An 8,341-nucleotide genomic window follows, 5' to 3' on the forward strand; every position below is an offset into this window, starting at 1 on the left:
TCTTCCAAATTTTTTGGCTCATGAGTGTTTTAAATGTTTTACCAGCAACTGAGTTCACTAGGGTAAAAAAAAGATTAACAAAAAGTTCACATTTCCCAAATTTTGTAAGCCAACAGATTACAAACATCCCTCCAAATCACTCATAGATCAGCAGAAATCTTCAGGAAACCAACAAAAAGCCATTTGACATACAGCCTGTGAGTAATTGCCATTGAGCAAACCACAGTTTGAGATGTGCTATCTCATTCAGTTAGGCCTCTTCATGAACCAAAAAAAAAAAAAAAAAAGATTTGGGGAAGAAACAACAGTTTGTAATGAATCCAAAAGCAAACATTTACTGGCTGTCATGGTCCAGCGGCTAAGGGCAGGAGACTTCACAAGATTTTTTCCATAACTAAATGGCAATGCTATTCCAGCACTGGGAAACTTTTCTACACATGACACTCAGCAAGAGCTGCAGACACAGACCAGCAGCTAGCACAGGTTGCCAGCCTTGGTACAGACCTGGGACCACCATCAGGCTGCTGCTGCTGGTATCTCCCTGCTCCCCCCACTGCTGCTGTTGAGAATAGCTACACTGAGACCTGGAGAGTGATGGACATACCCCTCCTACAATTAATCACAGAATCACAGAATGGTTTGGATCAAAAGCATTTTTAAACACTATCTAGTTCCAACCCCACTAGCCATAGGCAGACCAGGGACGCCTTCCACCAGACCAGGTTGCTCAATGCCCCTTCCAACCTGGCCTTGAACACTTTCAGGGACAAAGCATCCACTATTTCTCTGAACAACCTGTTCCCATGCCTCATCACCCTCAAAGTACAGAATTTACTTGTAATACTTAATCTAAACCTACCCTCTTTCAGTTTAAAGCCATTCCCCATTGTCGTATGACTACATGACCTCATCAAGCGTTCAATTTAACCAACTCTCTTACCCCCTTTAGATATTGGAAGGCTGCCCTAAGGTCTCCCCAGAACCTTCTCTGTTTCAGGCTGAACATCCCCAGCTTGTCTTCAGAGGAGAGTACTTCCAGTCCCCCACATTATCTTCATGGCTCTCCTCCTGACTCTCTCCAACAGGTCCATGTCCTTCCCGTGCTAGGACCCCAGAGCTGGATGCAGCACTGCAGGTGGCGTCTCAACAGAGCAGAGGGGCAGAATCCCCTCCAATGCCCTGCTGGCCATCCTGCTTTGAATGCAGCCCAGGATGTGGTTGGGCTGCAAGTACACATTGCCCAGTCATGTCCAGCCCCTCATCAACCAGCAACCACAAGTCTTTCTACCCAGGGCTGCTCTTAATCCATTCTCCTCTCAGCCTGTATTTCTGCTTGGAATTGACAAAAGCCCCATGCAGGACCTACATGAGATTCACATATGGCTGCCACAGTCCCACTGGATGCCACCCCTGCCCTCCAGCATGTTGACATCACAAGTTTGGTGTTATCAGCACAGCTGCTGAGGGTGCACTCCGTCCTATGCTCCCTGTCACCAACAAAGCTGCTAAATAGCTCCAGTCCCAATACCAGCCCCTGAGGACACCACTCATCACTGCCCTCCACTTGGACATTGAGCCATTGACTGCAGCTGCTTGAGTGCAATCATCCAGCCAATTCCTTATCCAACAAGAGGTCCACCTACTAAATCCATGTCTCTTCAGTTTAGAGATAAGGAACAGTGGCAATGTTTTGTGTAAGTCCAGGTAAGGGGTGTCAGTTGCTCTATAACCCTGTTATAGAAGGCCATCAAATTTTTCAGGTACAGTTTGCCCTTAGTGAAGCTATGTTGGCTGGTACCAAATATATCTTTATTTTCCATGCACCAGAGCACATTCCCAGGAGGATCTATACCCTGATTTTGCTGGGCACAGAGGTGAGACTGTCTGTCCTGTAGCTCCCCTATAGTTAAGGTATCATCTAGCTGCATGGATTTATCCTCTGGCATTTAGCTGATTCACTACAGACCAAGTATTCAGGCCAAGAACTTCTTGTGAAAACAAACTCACCAGAAGAAAAAAAGCAAATTATTTCCCCAGATAGCAAAGGATGGGAATCTCTGCACACAGTGCGAGGAGAATCCAGTCCATTCTCTCCCTTGGCACACACTGATCTGATCATGGGCTTTGCTAGAGTAGTAAAAGTAGCTAATTTTGCTACAAAGTATCAGCAACAAGGAAGGAAAAAACCAAAACAACAACAACAACACAATCCTGATGGGCACAGAAAGTGATATTCAGGCTGGGGGCAAGGCAGTACCAAGCTGTTAAAAACCAAGCAACAAGTTTCTCTCTCTTGACTAGATCAAATGAACACAAACAGCAATTTCACGCACTCAATCATCTTGTCAAGAGCATAAGAAATTATCAATTCCTTCTCTTACACCTGTCCCCTGCCATTTACAACCCACCCACTGCAGCACAACCCCACAAATGTGGGTTGAACCTGCAAATTGCCCCAGCTAAAGAGCCAGTTGAACGACAGCTGCCCATCATCACGCTGGTTTCTTTTGTTCTTGCAAAGTTATTTTTAATTCAGATCTGTTCAGTGATCCGATACTATCACAAAGCCTTACCAACAGTTGTGCAACCACAGCCAGAAAAGTGGCAAACTGCCATAACACTTGTAACATTTTTAGCCAGCTTTGTTTGATGCTGAAGGCAATGTGTCATTAAACTGCACTGCTCACCAAGCTGTAATCTTAAACGGCAGCAGCTTTCTTCAGCTCAAATGGCACTGTTAAGTTTCTGGAGCTGTTTAGCAAGGCTTAATAACTGTCAACTGCTGCAAATTACACCAAGATTTCTACTGTTGAAGGGTATTGATTTTAAGTATTTCTGCAATTAAAGGATCTTTGCATTTGTGTTCATAATGTATAATATAATTGTGGTCATAAACTAAAAACTCCACAAAAGGACATCAAGACAGACTTTTCAATTTATATTTTCCCTTGCCAAAATACTGCCAAATTCTAAGTTTGACAAAGATAAAAGGAACCAAGTGGAACCTGATTCCAGAAGCCCAACACTTTTTTTTTTCATGATGAGTTTTATGATTCACAGTAAACTGGTCTCCTTTTGAAGAGAATAAAAATCCTCTTACCAACAATGGATCTTGATCTGCAGTCAAACATTTCTTATGCAGCACTGAATGAGTCTTTCAGCTTCTGTGCCTCAGCTCCAGGGTGTGTAATATGTGTGTTCTCTGATCTTAAAGAGAATTTTAAAAGGTACATCACTATCTATAGAATTTAAAATACTGCAATAACAAGGATCATATAAAAAACCAGAATGTACCAAACAGGGGGTGGCCCAGATGGCATGCAATCACAAAATACATGAATCTTGAGCTAAAAGAGCTAGCAACAAAAATGAACACAGCTACTGAAACGGCCATCATCCAGCACCTGCTTTACTAGACAGAAACATCCTATGACTATGCAAATGCACAGCATCACAAAATATTTTCCAAGTAACTTAATTTTTTGATTATGATGCAGCTGATAGCTGTGACACACTGAAGAAACTACTGTGAGCTTACTCTTACTTTAAAATTTCATATTTCAAAACACAAAACACAAGCACATCTAGACAAGAGTGAAAATAAACAATGCAAGTGCAACTTCCTCCTACTTCACTGATGACAAATAAAACAGACCAGCTTTACTGCAAGGAGGAAATAACAATAAAATAGTAAATTGCACCTTGCAACAGGTTGATATGGTTTTCCAGTCACAGCTAGAGAATGAAGAAGGAACGTAAAAAAATGGAAACTCCAGCTCACTGAAGGAGGACTTCAATTTTCTTCCTCACATACAAGGAGGAAAGGTCTTTCAGGACTGTAAAAATGTGAAGAATAAGACAATACACATGACCACATAACCACAACAGTAGTCTGCAACAACAAATTAGACACTTTGTGGGTATTCTCAGAGGGAAACCGAAAGTTTCTAACCAGGCAGAAGCCTGAGAAACAGTTGAGAAGAATGTAAATAAGGTTCTTTATCTCTCTTGTTCACATCGTTTAGAGATAAGTTTGCCATTGTGCATAATTCACTGCACACCAATGATTTGACATGTTTTTACTTCAGGACCAATGGAATTGGTCTGGATGAAGCTCTCTATAAAGAGTGATGTATTTTGAAATAAATCAGTTATATTCTCAGCCTTCTGAACAAAGTCTATTAATTCCCATCCTGCCTCAACAGTGTCAACACTTGATCTATTTAGAGAAAATAAAATTCAGAGTACCAGTGCTGTGAGCCTATAACAAGTAGTGGATAGTATAAAACTGATTCAAATACAAATTGCACTTAGAGAAGGAATGATCCATTCAGTACTTCGCACTGAATGGCAGGATGTCAGCAGAGAAGACATGAAAACCATCGTTCCAATTCCTGCTTGCTATGCCAGCAAAGTCTTTAACTTGAAAAAACATTCCTTTGCATTAACTTATGTAGAGCTTGCTATCAGGCAATATGAGGTTTTAATCAATAAAATAAATACCCAACTGCTCATCAATATGCTCTAAATTCACATTTTATTTTGCCTGATCATTGAAGTTTGCTTTTTAACTTCTACAATAGATAAATTTCAAATATGGCCATCACATAATAACATCATAAGCACATCACATAATCATATCACAAGCAATAGAATCTTAGAACCATTTAGGTTGGAAAAGACACTTAGGGTCACTGAGTCCAGCTGTTAGCCTGACTGTGCCAGGTCCACCGCTGATCCATGTCTACCCATCTTTTGAACACATCCAGGCATGATGATTCCAATGTCTGACCACCTTTCCAGAGAATAAATTTTTCCTAATACCTCATCTAAACCTTCCTTAGCACAGCTTAAGGCCTTTTCTGCTTGCCCAATTGTTACCTGAGAGAATAGAACGACTCCCACTTGCTACACCTTCCTTTCAGTCTCCTTTGCACTCCCCTGATCCTCTTCTTCTCCAAGCTGAACAACCCCAGCTCCCCCAGCCACTCCTCACAGGACTTGTGCTCCAGAGCCTTCCCCAGCTCTGTTGCCCTGCTGTGGACACCTTCCAGCACCTCAATGTCTGTCCTGCAGTGAGGGGCACAGAACTGAGCACAGGACTTGAGGTGTGGGCTCAGCAGTGCTGAGTACAGGGGGACAATCCCTGCCCCAGTCCTGCTGGTCACACTACTGTTGGTACAGGCCAGAATGCCAGGGGCCTTCTTGGCCACCCAGACACACACACTGGCTTGCGTTCAGCTGCTGTTGACCAGCATCTCCAAGCCCTTTTTCATTGGGCCCCTTTCCAGCCACTCTTCACCAGCGTGCAGGACCTGGCATGGCATGTTGAACCTCATACCCCTGCCTTGGCCACCAAGCTAACCTGTCCAGATCCATCCCTCTGCACAGCCCTCCTACCCTCAAGGAGATCAACACTCCCAGCCAACTTGGTGTTGCCTGCAAAGTTACTGAGGGCATACTCGATCCTCTCATCCAGATCACCAATAAAATTCTTAAAGATTGACTGAGCACTGGGAAACATCTCTTGTGACTACCCACCATCTGGATGCAATTCAATTTACCACCGCTGTCTAAACATGGACATCAAGCCAGTTGTTTTAACCAGCAGAGAGGGCAGCTGGAAAAGCCATGGGTTGCCAGCTTCTCCAGGGGAATGCTGTGGGAGACAGTATCAAAGGCTTCAGTAAAGTCCAGGTAGCCTACATCCACAGCCTTTCCCTCATCCACTAAGCAGGTTATCTCCTCATAGGAGGTGACCACATAACCAAAGCAATCACTACAACACCAAGAAGTATACAGTCTTCAATCACGGTGTAAGACAAACCTTTGGGCAGGCTCTCAGCAATTGCTAGCACAGCACTGTATTGTGCAGGGTGCTGAAAAGGGCATGAAAGCTGTGCCAGCTCTTATCTACCATTAAAACCAAATGTGAGCTGGGAGGAAAGGGGGAGGCAGTGCCTTGTAACCATCTACCCAGTTTCTGCTCTAAACTAGCCAAGAATGCCAACACACCTAACCTGCCTTGGTTACACAGAATATAAACACACCGATTAGGTACAGTACGTTCAGGACTGGAGGAATCAGTAAGCACATTTTCCACAGCACATGGAGCACATTACATGGCCACAGAGAAAGCAGTTTTATAATTTCTAGTCCATTCTACTCGTGTCAAAAGTAAAAGAAAAAAAACCTTTTGCTCCCTACAGGCTAGACAAGAAAGAGAGAAATCAACACCATTCCACAACACCCTTTTACAGTAAAACATGTGAGCAAATGCTTATTCTTAGGCACATGTTTCAATTCTTCCAATATCAAGAATATCCAAATATATAACTAAAGGTACCCTTCAACTAGCATCCAATGAATTTGGAGAAAGAAATCTCTTGCTGCTTTTAATGGCTTAAGGATCAATAACAAGTCTTAGAATTATTTTCAACTCCCTGTTTTATCTAATTGCAGGAAGGGAAGAATCAAGGAAAGAATGTAATACAGTAAAATAAAAATAATGAAGATAAGTTATTTACAGTCCTGTTTTATTTTCTCCCAATAAATTAATTATTAGACACTGAACTTCAAGAGCAAAAGGGATTTGAATAATTGTGTTCAATTTTGTATTTTCTGAATCAGCTTTGAAATGGCAATAAGGAAAAAACCCAACATATTATGGATAGGAAAAATATTTTGGTGGAGAAACAGGTCACAAATTAGGTATTGTTATAGGTTTTGGGAGAGTCAGAGTAACAACTCTATTAGGCATTCATCAGAACATGTATTCTCCACTTTGAAGATGAAAGAATTTTGAGACACAATTTAATGAACTTCATTATAAGCATCTCCACACTAATAAACCATGAGATAAACATCCTATAAATTTACATTGCTACATAAAGTCTAGTGGGTGCTACAATATACATTCATAAATTTCAGAACTGCCAATGCTCCTTAGGTTCATTTTAAGAAGAATTTCTTAAAATGGTTTTAACATTGATCTAAGTCCTCTTCACCTTACGTTACTTAAATGCTAGTGTCATATCAGCTAAATAAATACATGACTCTAACAAATAAAAGGAACAAACCCTCTGTTTCTTCATCTTAAGCAATATCCTTTCAGAAGCAACATGAAGTAAGTATATTTACATATCCTTAGGGAGAGATAACAACACCAACGCCAAGTTTTCCTAAAGCAATAGCATAGCTTAGCTTTTAAGAGGCAACATTAAAGAGAAAAGAGGGGTGCAGAGGATAAACCAAAAGCCTCTGATTACATAAGCAAGGTACTGGAGAGATTGCTACTTTACAGAAGTCACTTTATGGTACTAACAGGTAAGTTTACTATTGAAGGACTTTCCTTCTATCCGGCTCTACTCAGCAAAATCAGCAGAGAAGTCTCAGTCCAGCCCCGCTCCCCTTGCAGCGCCCAGCCGGACCTCCACGGGGATGGGCTGTGCGCACCTGGAAAAGCAGCGGCAGAGCTCAACCCCGAAATGGCCAGCGCCTCAGGCATACAGGAATCTACCTCCCACCATTCCCCTACATGCTGTTGGGCGCTCTTTTCCTTTAAAGTGCTGCGACCCCACAATCAAGAGACTTAAAAGTCCGTGGAAGTTCACAGACAAATCTCCCCCCTCCCAAAACGAAGACAGACAGACCACCAGACACACACATACAGAGCACGGGAGCGAGACGAGTTCTCGCCGGCGCTCCAGGCCTCGGGGGCCGGCGGGGCTCCCGGCGCGGACAGCACCCGTCGCCGCCGGCCGCCTCATCACCTGCCCCAGCCCGGCTCGGGGGCCCCGCCGGCCTCCGCCCTGCGCCGCCCGCCTTTCCCCAGCCCTTCTCCCCGAGGCCGAGCGGAACAGCAATAAAAGCGTATCAGACTAACCCGGAGAGCCCGCGCCGCAGTCCCCGGGCACGCCGCGCCGCCCGCCCGCAGCAGGGACACACGGCGGGGCAGGGCGGGGCGGGGCAAGCTCCGCGCTGCCCGCGGCCGCACCGGGACCGAGACGGCTCCTGCTCGGCTCCCCTCGCCGCCGGCGCCCCGCCGAGCACCCCGAGGCCGGAGAGCGGCACCAACCCGCCGCTGCCGGCCGCCTCTGCCGCGCTCCCCCAGCTCCAGCGGCAGATGACGGCGGAGGCGGTGCCGCGGACGGCTCCGCCCGCCGGCAGCTCCGCCCTCCGCCCGGCCCGGGGGCGAGGCGGCGGCCCGGCTCGGTGGGCGTCCGGCCGGCCCGCCTCGCCCGGCCCCGCGGCTCGTCGCGTCCCCCGGCCGCTTCCCCGGGGGCTGCGGCTGAGGGCGCCCGGGGAGCTTGTTTGCGGCAGGGGCCGGTGGGCAGCTGGG

General features: G+C 45.4%; 1 protein-coding gene across 7 annotated transcripts in view; it reads right to left on the bottom strand.

The window, feature by feature from the left end:
• Positions 1-8,011, bottom strand: part of PIP5K1B (phosphatidylinositol-4-phosphate 5-kinase type 1 beta) — a 97,919-nt gene extending 89,908 nt beyond the window's left edge. For 4 of the 7 annotated variants that reach the window (XM_021530511.3, XM_021530503.3, XM_021530504.3 and 1 more), the window contains exons 1-3: positions 7,886-7,998; positions 3,702-3,836; positions 3,101-3,207 (exon numbers count right to left, since the gene is read on the bottom strand). The gene's annotated coding sequence lies outside the window, so the exon portion shown is untranslated. Of the gene's footprint in view, positions 1-3,100; positions 3,208-3,701; positions 3,837-7,885 lie in introns of all 7 variants that reach the window. The other 3 variants (XM_021530512.3, XM_021530505.3, XM_021530509.3) reach the window with 3 other exon arrangements.
• Between the last annotated feature and the right edge of the window lie 330 nt (positions 8,012-8,341).

Source organism: Lonchura striata, chromosome Z (assembly GCF_046129695.1).
Source record: "Lonchura striata isolate bLonStr1 chromosome Z, bLonStr1.mat, whole genome shotgun sequence".
Lineage (NCBI taxonomy): Eukaryota > Metazoa > Chordata > Aves > Passeriformes > Estrildidae > Lonchura > Lonchura striata.